A 10,381-nucleotide genomic window follows, 5' to 3' on the forward strand; every position below is an offset into this window, starting at 1 on the left:
TTGTAGAATTTAACGTTAGCGTCTTATGAAGCTAAATTTATAAGTTCTAAAATTCCAGAAGAATTCGTTGCTGGGCAGTTTAGTTTAATGGTAAAACACTTGACGCGTAATCACAGAGATGTGAGTTCGAGTCTCATGGCTGGCCGGTAACGTATTTTTCTGCATAATATGGATAATTTATCCTGATCACGCTATTTATAGCATTATCACGCGTTTGAGAAATAAATTTATTTCTGTTCATACAATATGATGATGATTTCTGAATTCCATGAACTCATCTGTTTAGATGTTAAAATCTGAGAAAATCTTCTGTATTGCTAATTTCTTCTGCCTTTTAATTTCATTCTGGTGCGGAATTTGAAATCCATATTATTACTGCAGAGGTGTAGTTGTGGGTGCATGTTTAAGAAGTTTGTTTCCCCAACATATGGTTTCAGGTTCAATCACACTGTGTGGAACTTTGGACAAGTGTCTTCTATCACAGCCCTGGGTTGACCAAAGCTTTTGGAGTGGATTGGTAGATGGAAACTGAGAGAAGCCCATCATGTATATATATGTGTGTGTGTATGTGTATGTGCGTGTGTGTGTGTGTTTTTGTCTTTGTGTCTGTATTTGTCCCCCACCATTGCTTGACAACCGATGTTGGTCTGTTTTCATCCCTGTAACTTAGCGGTTTGGCAAAAGAGACCGATAGAATAAGTACTTGGCTTACAAAGAATAAGTCCCAGGGTTGATTTCTTTGACTAAAACCATTTAAGGTGATACTACATCATGGCCACAGTCAAATAACTGAAACAAGTAAAAAAAAATATACATCATCATCATCATCATCATCATTTTATGTCTGTTGTGCATGCTGGCATGGGTTGGACAGTTTGACCAGGGCTAGCAAGCTGGAAGTACACATCAGACTCCAGTCTCATTTGACAAGATTTCTATGGCTGGATGGCCTTCCTAATGCCAACCACTCTGAGAGTGTAATGGATGTTTTTACGTGCCACCAGCATGGGTGCCATTTGTGTGACACTAGTATCTGCTAAAACTGCGACTTACTTGGCTTGATGGGTCTTCTTCTCAAGCACAACATAATGCCAAATGTTTTGGTCATTTGTCATTGCTTCTGTGAGGCCCAACACTCAAAAGGAGCTTTTCACACACCATCGGCATCAACCACTTTGCCTCTGTGAGGTCCAATGCTTCAAAGGTGCTTTTTATGTACCACCAGCATTGGGTGCCAGTTATGGGACACCAGCATCAACCATGACTATGATTTCATTTGGTTTGATGGGTCTTTTCAAGCACAGAATATCGTCAAAGGTCTCAGTCAGTAGTCATTGTGTCTGTGAGTGAGTTTCAAAGTTTGAAAGTCATGCTTCACCATCTTGTCCCATGTCTTCCTGGATCTACTTCTGCCACAGGTTCTCTCGCCACACTTAGAGTTCGGCACTTCTTTCTGCAGCTGTCCTTGTCCTAACACATCACATGACCATATCAGCGCAGTCATCTGATGTCTCTTATGCTCAGCTTTTCTCTCAAGATGCTTACACTCTGTTGAACATGCACACTGACGTTGCACATTCAGCGAAGTATACTGGCTTCCTTTCTTTCAAGCCTCCACATGTCCTCTGCAGTAACAGCCCATATTTCACTGCTGTATAGCATAGCAGATCACACACAGACATCATACAATCTGCCTTTCACTCTGAGGGAGAGGCCCTTATATGCAGTGCTATATATTAATATATAGATATCTACATATTTATACTTGAATATTCAGAATCTAAAAATCTTAAGTCTTTGTTTTGTTTTTTGTTTACATGTATATATATGTTGCTGTTGTTTGTTCCTTCTCGAACCATGCCTAGTTCATAAGGGCCGGTTTCCCGGTTTCATTGGTGTATAGGTTCCCCACCTGGATGGGACTCCGGTATATATATGTATATATATGTATACATATCATTGTCATCATCATCATCGTTTAACGTCCGCTTTCCATGCTAGCATTGGTTGGACGATTTGACTGAAGACTGGCGAACCAGATGGCTGCACCAGGCTCCAATCTGATCTGGCAGAGTTTCCACAACTGGATGCCCTTCCTAACGCTAACCACTCTGAGATTGTAGTGGGTGCCTTTACGTGCCACCGGCATGAGAGTCAGTCATGTGGTACTGGCAACGGCCACGCTCAAAATGGTGTTTTTTATGTGACACCTGCACAGGAGCCAGTCCAGCAGCACTGGAAACGACCTCGCTCGAATGATTTTCTAACATGTCACTGGTACAAGTGCCAGTAAGGTGACGCTAGTAACGATCATGCTCAAATGGTGCTATTTACATGCCACTAGCACGGAAGCCAGACAGCTGCTCTGGTAATGATCACGCTTGGACAGTGCTGTTAGTGCTCCACTGACACAGGTGCCAGTCATCGAATATGGTTCCATTATGATTTTGATTTCACTTGCCCTAACAGGTCTTCGCAAGCAGAGTTTAGTGTCCAAAGAAGGAGAGGTTGGCATGGGTGCCAGTCGTCGAATTTGGTTTGATTTTGATTCAAAATTCAAAATTCACTTGCCTCAACAGGTCTTCGCAAGCAGTGTTTAGTGTCCAATGAAGTAAAGATACGAATAAGTGAGCTGGCTACACTTCTGGCATTAGTATATCAATCCCAAGCTGTTACATTCAATTTGTTTATTGGCATAATTGCCTCTCTCTCTCTCTCTCTCTCTCTCTCTCTCTCTCACTTTTATATATATATGTCGTATGTATGTGTGTTGTGTTTCTGTGTGTTTGTGCATGTGTGTGTGTGAGTATATGACTGTTTGTGTCTCCTTTTGATATCATATTTTACTTGTAAAATAAATGTCACTGTCATTGAAGCATCGTCATTGATTTCCTATATTCTGTGAGAATGTGTTTAGCCATGGGGAAATATTACCTCAGTTGGAAACAGGTGAGGATTGGCAACAAGAAAATCTGCTCCAATAAACTCTGTCTGACCCATGCAAGCATAGAAAAGTGGACGTTAAAATGATGATTCTAATTGTGTTTGAGACATATTTGGTCATAGCGAAATGCTTTGCAACATTCTGAATTCAAGTTCCACTGGGGTCGACTTTGCCTTTTATCCTTTCGAGATTGATAAATTAAGTACCAGTTGAGTACAGGGGTTAATATAACTCTACTTAACCCCTTCCACTAAATTTCAGATCTTGCACCTATAGCAGAAAGGATTATTATTATAATTATTATTATTATTATTATTATTATTATTATTATTATGATTATTATTATGATTATCATCATGACCTTTGAACATTAGGCCTCACTGAGGCAATGACTTGTGACCGAGACCTTTGGAAATATGATGTGCGTGAGAAGACCCGGCAAGCCAAGTGAGACCATAATCCGAGGCCTCTGCCAGGGGTGTAGCCAGCCCACTTATGCGTACCTTACCTTTCCTTCATTGGATACTATACTCCGCTTGCGAAGACGTGTTCAAGCAAGTGAAATTGAAATCGAACCAAATTCGACGACTGGCACCCATGCCAATGTCTCCTTCATTGGACACTAAACTCGGCTTGCGAAGACCTGTTCGGGCAAGTGAAAGCAAAACCGCCCGAGCGTGATCGTTGCCAGAGCAGCTGTAAGGCTTCTGTGCCAGTGGCACGTAAATAGCACCATTTCAGTGTGATCGTTACCAGCGTCACCTTCCTGGCACTTGTGCCGGTGGCACGTGAAAAGACATTCGAGCGAAGTCATTGCCAGTGCCGTTGGACTGGCTCCTGTGCAGGTGGCACGTAAAATACACCGCCGTTGCCAGTACCTGACTGGCCTTTGTGCCAGTGGCACGTAAAAGCACCCACTACACTCTTGGAGTGGTTGGCGTTAGGAAGGGCATCCAGCTGTAGAAACTCCAGCCACCCATCCAGCCAGCCAGGCTAGTTCGGATTAAGACCTACCGAGACCCTAGCCTAACCCTTAAAAGATTTTGGTACCCCCATAAAAGATTATGCAATTCAAAATATAAACAATGACAAACCATAAAATAAATTTTTCTTTTTCTGAACAAAACAAAACAGTAAGAGGCAAAATAATATTTATTTTTGTATACTTCCATTTTATTTATATTTGGAAAGTTTCCTCCTACTTTTTTGAATTGCAAACACTTTGATCAGATCTTCAAAATTAAAAGAGCACTCCGTCGGTTACGACGATGAAGGTCCCAGCTAATACGATTAACGGAACAGCTTGCTCGTGAAATTAACGTACAAGTGACTGAGCAATCCCCAGACGCGTGTACCCCTAACGTAGATCTCAGGAAATGCAGGTACTACTCATTTTTGCCAGCTGAGCGGACTGGAGCAACGTGAAATAAAGTGTCTTCAAAATTAATCTTAAGTAACACATCTGCATCTATACTTAATAGAGATAAAGGCATCCTGAATATTATTTTAGTAAGTTTAAAGTGATTTTTTTGTGTGCCGTAAACCATTTACCATTTCTGTGGTGCCCTTCTCCTTCTCTTTATGTTCTAATTACGTGCTTATTTTGCTTAATGGTTAATCCAGCACTCCATCTATCCATCCATCATCTAGAGAGTGGAAGAAGAAAGGAAAAAGAAAGACTGAAAGAGATACGTGTGCGTGTTTTTTTTTTAATTGCTCATTATATTTCGTAATTTGTCATTTGTCTCTCGTTTATAAATATACATTATCAAAATAATGGTGTTCGCCAGCGTACATTGGTACACTTATTTCCTTGGGCAAATAAATGAATAATAATTATTATTATTAATATTATCATCATTAAAATATTAAAGGTGTGTAGGAACAAGAAATTACACAAATTTTCCTGATTGTCAAGCCGACTATCGTATTAAGCACAAGCAATAAAATAACAAGGGAAATAATACGAGTAAAGGGAAGTAATTCGCTTTAATTAATTAATATCTGGTAAAGTTATCTCCCATAGTTTTAACGCGCTGTAGCAATTATAATCCTTTCTGTTATAGGCACGAGGCCTGAAGTTTGTGATGAGTGGGTAAGTCGATTCCATCGAAACCATGAAACTTTATCGACCCCGAAAGGATGAAAGATAAAGTCGACCTTAGTGGTATCTGAACTTAGAATCTAAAGACGGACGAAATACCGTTAAGCATTTTGTCCGGCGCTGTAACGATTCCGCCAGCTCACAATCTTACTGTAGCAATTATAATGCTCAAGACTTTTACAATGGCGAACTGTTAAATTGTAACGCTCATATATTTTTAATAAAGTTTAATTGTAATGTAAATTATAATGTTTAAACTGAAAATAGAAGCCAGTACTCATTGCCGTTTTACCATTTACTGAGAATGAATTTACTTGGTAAATTTTAGAACCTTTATATTCAACGGATGGCATGGCTGTGTGATAAGGAGCACTCCGTCGGTTACGACGACGAGGGTCCCAGCTGATACGATCAACGGAACAGCTTTCTCGTGAAATTAAGTGAGTGAGCAATCTACAGACACGTGTACCCTTAACGTAGTTCTCAGGGAGATTCAGCGTGACACAGAGTGTGACAAGAATGGCCCTTTGAAATACAGGTACTACTCATTTTTGCCAGCTGAGTGGACTGGAGCAACGTGAAACAAAATGTCTTGCTCAAGGATACAACGCGTCGCCGGGAATTGAACTCACGACCTTACGATCGTGAGCCGGATGCTCTTAACCACTAAGCCACGCGCCTTCACTGTGTGATAAGTAGCTTGCTTACAAACCACAAGGTTCCAGGTTCAGTCTCGCTGCGTGGCACCTTAGGCAAGTGTCTTCCACTACAGCCTCGGGTCTACCAAAGCCTTGTGAGTGGATTTAGTATACGGAAACTGAAAGAAGCCCGTCGTAGATATGTATGTGTGTGTGTGTGTGTGCGTGCGCGTGTGTGCGTGTGTGTGTGTATGTGTGCGTGTGTGTGTGTGTGTGTGTGTGTGTGTGTGTCTGTATTTGTCCCCCCACCATCGTGTGACAACCGATGTTAGTGTGTTTACGTCCCCGTAACTTAGCAGTTCGGCAAAACAGACCGATAGAATAAGTACGAAGGTTTAAAAAAAAAGGTAAGTACTGGGGTTGATTTATACAACTAAAATTTCTCCATGACGGTGCCCCAGCATAGCCACTGTCTAATGACAGAAACAAGTAAAAGATATAAACTTTTGGTAAGCTATCTCATTACAAGTTTAAAAGAGTGACTGGTGAGAAGCATCTGGAAAGAAATGGTTGTCGGAACATCTTGAAATACCTGTGTTTGCTTAATTTGTGTCTTGTCAAGTAAGAAAGTACCGCAGAAAACCTGTTATAGAAAGGCATCTGATTCTATTCTCCTTCTCATTCATGACTAGTGAAGTCACTGCTCTTTTTAAAACTAGCTACCACCTCTGTTGCTGGCATTAAAAGGTTTTTACAAGTACCATTTTGATTTAGGTCTCTTAAAAGACCTGGTCATTAATTCTAAAACTTGTAACTGAATTTAGGAAAATTATGTCTGACGTGATAAATATTTCAAGAAGAAACCTCTACCTATGTTTATTTTGACAGTAAACAATTATAATTTCTTTTCACACAAATGCAATGTTTATGGTTACAGCAGCAAGCAATACTTATGTAGTGTTATGTATAACTATAATATAACGAAGGGTGAGAACTTACCCTATATTTTCCGAAGGTGGCGAGATAAACGTTTGACAACGACCGTTTGGCAGAAGGGTCGGACCGTTCACCACCTACTTTGAAATAATTGAGACTGGACATAATCTCCATCTATGAACATTTACTTCCCTGTTTGAACACTTTGTTGTTGCGATCAGAAGTTTACCCCTTTTTCTTATATTATAATTTGTCTGATCGTAACAGTAGCCTATAATTCCTTTGTGGCTACTCCAAATATCTGTATTAGTTATTAACCTAAAGAATGGTTGGTGATTGAAGATGTTCTATATCAGTGGTTCTCAACCATTTTTTTTATCCATGAACCCCTTTGATTACTATTTTATTCTAGTGGACCCCAAAGCCATTCAATGTTTAAAAACTAGTTACATAGATGCTTCTTTCAAAATTCATATTTTCTTATTCACACATTGACTTGTGTAGGTTGGACTGTGTAAAACATTGGAGGAAGAAGCCTAACCTTTTCTTCCAATAAATATATCCAAAGTAACATTTTTTTAAATGGACCCTTAAAATACTACTGTGGATCCCCGATTTATTATTTTGCTTGCGTGGGCCCCCAAAAGTCTTACATGGATCTCCAGGGGTCGTATGGACCCCGGTTGAGAACCATTGTTCTTGGTAATTAAAATTCTGAAGCCGGTTAAATAATTGCGAACAAATATCTGTAAGATGCACATATCTGCTTAGATATGTGCATCTATGTATGCATATGTATGTACACGCATGTGCATTTTGTTATTGATTGATTTTTCTTAACAAACGGCAGAATCCTTACCGCACATTTCTGAGCTCAAATGTCAACGAAGTCGACTTCACCTTTCATTTCTTCAGGATTGTTAAAATAAGTACAAGTCGAGCACTGGCGTCGATGTAATCGATTTCTCTATTTCCTCAAAATTGCTGGCCTTGTGCTAAAATTAGAAAGAATTATTTTGATTCTTTGATAGACGAGAGACGTGAGCAACTTTTCTCTTCCTCCAGCAAAGGACTCGATCCGAAACGTGATGAAATTCTTCTCCCAGCATCACACAAACTTTAAAAAATTAATACTTTACCAACAAAAGCAATCTTTGCCAATGAAAGACCATCAAGAATTTTCTTGGATTCTGTCTGTCTTTTTTTTTTTAAACCTGTTACGTACCATATTCTGCAAACCGATACCACAACCATGCCTAATCGATAATATTTTACTCTTCAAAATAAAAAGACTGCTTCTGCAGCTACGTACAACTTGTAGGACGGTCTTTGCCGTGACATCCTGCCACGCAGTCTTCTGTCTCCAATTACTCCACCAACAACCCTTTCAAAAATAGAGATAGAAGCTACTCGACTGATGAACATAAAATCGCTACCTCAAAAACTATCTCCGACCGCAATCTTCTGCTCATTTGCTAGCCTTTTACTTCATCCACACTTAATATCCTCTTATCTACTGTGATCACAATCGCAATGTATCTACCTCACTTAGACCCTGAGTGACCCCCACCCTTAATAGAAGCTTAAACTTTATCATATATCCAAGGGAAGTTAAGCGAGTTCAACATGTCCCGAGTGCGGCCTCTGTCGAACCAAACTAAAGGACTTCTTTAATTTCAGAAGCTTGAAACCACGACGACAGAGGACTTTACCAATGTTAAAAGACATCACTATGGCAAGGCGACGACAAATCTGGTCCTACAAAAGCTGATTGAACTATTTGACAGCAAGTACCATTTTGATTTAAATCTCTTAATTTTTACAAGTGGCACAAATTAAACATTACCCCATCGGAACTTTACGATCTCCAGAAGAAGTGACCTCATAACGAGTCATGGTTGCTGTCTTTTCCTCCTAACTAAAAGATATAAAAGAAAACTGCTCCATTGGGTAACTCGACAAATTGTGGTCATTCCGTTGTTTACGCTTTGATATCACACTAACCACATCATAAACACTTTCAACTCGTGCTCATTTCTCTGGTACTCTAAAATATTTTTCTTCCTCTTGGACGTTGAATCACTGTACGTAATCATCCCCAACATCTCGCTGAAACCAACCGCGTTCTCATTTGCGTCTTCTTCTTTGATGAGTCTTACAAGTAATTCAGTGGGGTTGCTATGGGCACTAAAATGAACCCCAATTACGCCAACATATATAAGTGCTGATTTAACAGATACGATTGGCAGAACATATTTGATGTTATTGCAAGTATCTAGTAGACAATATATTATACATGTGGTATATTCCCGCGATAAAATCTCTTTTCCTTTCCTGTCCTAGGCCGCATTTGTAAAATGCTTTATATGCAGTATATAGTTAAACAGCTTAAGCCTTTGTATTAAATCTATCTATCTATCTATCTATCTATCTACCCCCCTCTCTCTCTCTCTGACACACACACACAATCATTCTTTTATTGTTTTACTTGTTTCAGTTATTGAGCTGTGAGCATACTCGGGTGCCGTCTTCAAATTTTAGTCGAAATCAGTGTCGAACCCCAACATTTTATATCTGATACTTATAATTACGAGCACCAATTTGTGACAGAAAACAGAAGCAGACCAATTGATACGACTGGAAACTTATCTGTATATCGCTGACAAAGCAACTACGTCACGTTGTACACTGCGAAACATTTCTTTCTGTCTTTCTTTCTTTCTTTCCTTCTTTCTTTGTTTCTTTCACTCTCTACCCTCCCCTCCCTTACCTCCCTCTCTCTCTATCTCTATGAAATTAGGTACATAAATCTATTATTTCTGCTATTTTTAACTACGTCATTTATTTTCAATACAAGGTAACTGAATACTCACTTAGCATAATGCAATTTAACCTGCCTATATATATATATATATATATATATATATGTGTGTGTGTGTGTGTGTGTGTGTGTGTGTGTGTATGCAAGCATGTATGCATGTATACATGTACATATATATATATATGCATGCAGATATATACATAGACATATGTATAAATGTATGCATGCATATATGTGTACACTGATGTACGTGGACGTATTATAATAATTTTCTAGTCTTAGTCGTAATTGCTTCTTGTTTCTGAGATATACAACTTTATAATAACCGTGTCTGGGACATGATTCATAGCAATAAAAATATTGTTCACTCTTCAAATCTTATTGAAGAATACGTATACAAACATCAAATCCATTGTGGAAATATAAACAGTGCATGAGTACTGTTAAGGTTGTATAGTAAAAAAAATTCTCTTTGTAAGTTCGTGGTCTCAGGTTCGATCCCGCTTGAAAGCAACTACGTTACATTTTACACTACGTGAGTAGTATAATCTTATTTGGTAGATGAAATTTAGTTGTGTGCAACTTCCTAGGTGGTAGAAATGACCTCTCACACGGTTTAACATCACTTGGCTCTAGTGTCTGAATGAGACGATTTGGTGCAGATGTTTAGGCAGAGACGATTTGAAACGGCTGACTGGACATGAAGTCTATTTTGGTGACAGTACTTTTGGGCGCTGGAGGTAAATACACATACGAATGCGCACGCAGAAATATACACGCAGCGACAAAGAGAATGAGCGAGTGCAGAGAGGGAGAGAGAGATAGAGATAGAGAGAGATAGAGATAAATAGATAGATAGATAGATAGATAGATAGATATAGAGAGAGAGAGAGAGAGAGAGAGAGAGAGAGAGAGAGAGAGAGAGAGAGAGAGAGAGA

This window comes from Octopus bimaculoides, chromosome 3 (genome assembly GCF_001194135.2).
Source record: "Octopus bimaculoides isolate UCB-OBI-ISO-001 chromosome 3, ASM119413v2, whole genome shotgun sequence".
In the NCBI taxonomy this organism is placed as follows: Eukaryota; Metazoa; Mollusca; class Cephalopoda; order Octopoda; family Octopodidae; genus Octopus; species Octopus bimaculoides.